This window comes from Alligator sinensis, unplaced genomic scaffold (assembly GCF_000455745.1).
Source record: "Alligator sinensis unplaced genomic scaffold, ASM45574v1 scaffold983_1, whole genome shotgun sequence".
Taxonomy (NCBI): domain Eukaryota; kingdom Metazoa; phylum Chordata; order Crocodylia; family Alligatoridae; genus Alligator; species Alligator sinensis.
Genome location: NW_005842015.1, coordinates 429,154 through 433,456, shown reverse-complemented (window position 1 = coordinate 433,456; position 4,303 = coordinate 429,154).

Here is a 4,303-nt window from a genome sequence, read left to right as displayed (position 1 = left end):
TTTGGGGGGGCGGCGCCCCCTGCCATTCTTTCCTACTTCTGTCTCCTCCAAGTTGGCACCCAGGGTGGGATCCCCAGATGTCCCGCCTTAGTTATGCCATTGCCGCTAGTGACTTAATTGTAGTTAATGAAACTAGCTTTGATTTTTTTTAATTATTTTTTTTAGATTTTTAACTCAATGTTTGATGATGTGCCTTTTTTACTCAATTATCTAAGAACTCTATTCATGAATGTAGGAATATTTTAAAAAAGTGAGTTTCTGTTCCCACAGATACTGTATCCTTTTAAACTTAATAGCGTGGAATTATTTAGTTTTCATAAAAACCCTTCCAGGTCTGGCTTTGATTGCACAATTACAGTAGCTGCAACTTTACCACTAATATCACTTAAATTAAGGGCACTTTCTATTAAAGACTCTTTTAAAAATGTCTTGTATTTACATTTTAGGCTCTGCTTAACTCTTTACAGCAATGTCCTTTGGAGGCCAGGGTATTGCATATCACAGAAAGCCTTAGTGTGCAACTCTGTGCTGTGCTTTAAAGTAGAAATCTTTCACAAAAAAAAATATATATAAAATCCCTCTATGGGAGTCTGGGTTTATTTTTGTGTAAAGCCCAAAATATTGCCCAGGAAAACTAATTTTCTATTTTTTTAATTTGGATTTTGTAACATAATCTAGTAGCTGAAACAGATTTCTACAGATATAGCAGGAGACCAAAATACATCGCAAAAAATAAATATATGAAGAGAAACTGGTGTTAAATTGTGATGAATGTACTATTTATTTTGGTGAGTGGGTGTGATGCAATATTAAACTGTTAGTGTGTAAATAAGGGTGGTTCTAGTTTTAGTCTGTGATTTTCCTTTTCTGCTGAAAGGGTCATTTGTGCACAATGTCTTTTCACAATGTGACAAATAAGGTAAAAAAAAAACAAAAAAAAAAACCCTTACCTAGCTTAACTGTTTTCTGGTGCTGTCAAAAAAAAAAAAAAAAAAAGTGTATACTTTTGCAAGCACAAGAGTGCAAATGAAAGTTTTGCAGAATATGTATACAATAAATTACCAGGCATTAAACACTTATTGACACTTCTCATTGGTTTACTTTATGGAAGACAAATCATTGTCTGCTATATTGTATTTTTTCACAGTCATATACAAGTCACTATTAGCCCCAGTAGTCTTCAAGGAAGAGAGAAAGTCTTCATAAACTTTTATGTAGCCAACACGAATGTATAAAATGTACTGGGGTTACTTGACCATTCAGGAAAGATGTGGAGCCTATAATTAGGGTAAAGGGCAATTTAGGATTGAGCATGGTAGTCTGAAACATTTAGTGTTTTAGTCTGAAGTCAGGCAGAAGGTATAGTAGATTTGTATTTTATAAACTAAATCAGAGATGCATAAGCTTTCAGTGTCTTGCTTCATGGGATGCTATGAAGAGACTGCAGGAAGCAGAGCTTCTAAACAGAAAACACTGATAATACAAAGAATAGGGCAAGAGGAAGGAAAAAGGAGGGGGGCACTGCTAGGAGAGGCAAGGTGGGTAGGAGAAAGGAAAAACAAAGCTATTAATCCACCAAGGAACATAATGGTTATAAAAATCCAATTAGGGTTGTGACACTGCACAGCGGAGGAATGTTGAGCATAGGTTTTCCATTTCAAATACCTTTGAAGCGTTAATTGTTTAACCAATATTAGCTTACAAAAATGTTTGAAATCCTGTCTGGTGACTAGTTTGTAAAACACTGAATGGTCATGTGACAGTCATGCTGTGCCCCTAACCTGTGCTGACTTCATAACTTCTGACCAGCATATTTTCATTGAGGTCTAAATCTGCTGACGGGCATCAACTAGATGCACAAAATGGAGGGAGGAGCCGTTTCATTTCTATCAGGTATCATGACAGCCTTTGTTAAAGTCTGTGAGATGCAGAGGCTGAGCATGCATCTCTGTTGCCTTATTCCTTGTGTGGTTATCTATGCCTTTTGAAAATCAAGTATTAATATTGCTGTTCTGATTTGGGAACAATGTACAGCACTTTCATCTGAGTGTGGATACCCAAGATACAAAGTAGAGGAAATCAGGCCATCTGCCTCCCTTTCTTTTCGAAGGGAGATGGCTTAATGTTTTAAGAGTAGATTTAAAAGCAGAGGCTATTCCAGGGATTATATTTTGCCAGTAAACGTTTAAAAGCTTTTTTTTTTTATTTTTTAAGTTGCCCTATTGAGCTATGGGCTTTCTAGCTCATTTTCTCTCTTAACTAAAATCCCCTCAAATGCTTTTATGTTACTTTAACAGTGTTTTAAATCTTGTATACAGTGCTAGTTCTAAATAAACCATATTCAAATGCCTGGTAGGTTTTGCTTTAATTAGCCTAAAGAATTTACTAAAACTGGACTTTTGTAGAAGCCATAACGACTGCTGTACAACAGGTTTTAGAACTGCTAAGTACAGGCTTATTTAATTTGAAGGCATTTTGAGATCCAGAGTTTTTAATAACTTGTTTGTGAAATAACCCACATCAAAACACCTTTTGAGCAATACGTTTAGTCATCTGGTGGGTATTAGAAAATAGGTTGTTCTCACCATTTTAACTGTATATTTATTTTAAATCATCATTTGTCTTTTTTTTTCTCTTAATCCCTAGATTCTTGGATGTACTGATATTTTTATGATGTTTTGTGCAGAACGAACTGGGATATAAAAGGTTCCAAGAATAATTAGGTTTACTTCCAATTGAGTATATTTAATACTTGTGACTGCCTTCTCTGGGCTAAAGTCAGCGACTTCCTCCAGAACAACTCTGTTGCTCAATTTATCCTTGTGACCTTCTTCATTCACTGCTCTCTGCCCTGTCTTGGCCCAGTTCTTTTATCTGCATCATTTTCTCTGGACCAATTGAATTTTTTTTGCAGCTCATGTTCACTGTAGGTGCTACTTGTACCCAAATCCTCCATGTGAGTCTTCTGGTAAAAAGCAAGCAGCTGGTCCTTGTTTTTCCCCTGTATGAACGTTATCTTTGAAATAAAGATTTATTGAAAACTCCCCTGTATCTTACCATGATACCAACATCTGATGTCAGCAGACATGACTCCCTGTGGTTTGAGACTAGAGGCCAAAAAAATCATTTGTTGGTATACTGTAATTGTAATTAATGTCAGAATATTGATATGATCAGTAAGGTGCTGTGCTCAAGTACTTCATAGCAGATTGCTACCACATTCTAGAGAGAATTAAGAGCTCTGCAGGAGGGTGGGGGAAGTTACGTTATGTACCAAGGCCCATTTCTCATTTTATGCGAGCAACCCTTTCTGGCCTTCATAATGCACCAATTGTGATGGACACACAGCTTCTGACCTTCACTGCCATTGTACACGTGCCATTTTGCATACATCAAACAATGGTTCTTGTGTTCTGATGGTTTTTGGTCCTGTTTAGGCTAGGTCCTTTGCATACTTTGAATGATTCAGAAACTTAAAAAAATATATTCTGATGGTGTCCAGAGTCTTTACCCAGTTACTGTTGCTTTTCTCAGTATCATACATGCTTTTCTATGTATCATACAGCAACTGTAAGTCATCTTGTAATTATTTCATTACAAAGTTGGCACAGTGCTGGAAAGGCAGGGGCTTAACAACAGTTGCTTTTCTCTTGCTACAACATCAGATACCATCTTGCAGCAAGTGTTTCAAAGAAGCAGTTCACAGGACTCCTGGAGGGGCCCTATGCCAATTCTGGTATGTGGAGCCCTACTGGGGTTGCAAGTTGGCAATGGAGGGGTGAGTGATGGATGTGTTCATGCCCACAGTGGTTAATGCCACTGCTACTCACCCCATTACTGGAGGTGAGTTCAGATGCATCCTGCAGGGAGACAGGTGGGGGTAAAGGAGCCTGACATCCTTGATCTATAACAAAGGTATAGAGTAGTCCTGGCAAAACATCTTATGCTGAGTCAGTCTCCTAACAGGTTGTCAATCAACAGACCTAGAGATGATCTACCAATTTTAAAATTAAAAACAGGCCTGTATGTTAACCAACAGGAATCCTGGGAATTCCTTGCCCTTGCTGGGGAACTAACGGTGTGTAAACTTAAGTTTGTATCATGTGTCTGAGGCTAGGAAATAAGTTTTTTTCCGGCATTCCGGTATGTTATACCAGGGGTTGTCAACCGAGGGTATGCGAGAAGGCCCTAGGGGGTATGCATGGGTGGGCAAGGATGGAGCACTACCACACGCCCTCCTGTGCTGCCACACAGGTGCCACCCAGCTGTCCGGACACGGGAGTGGGAGAAGCTCGCATACAGC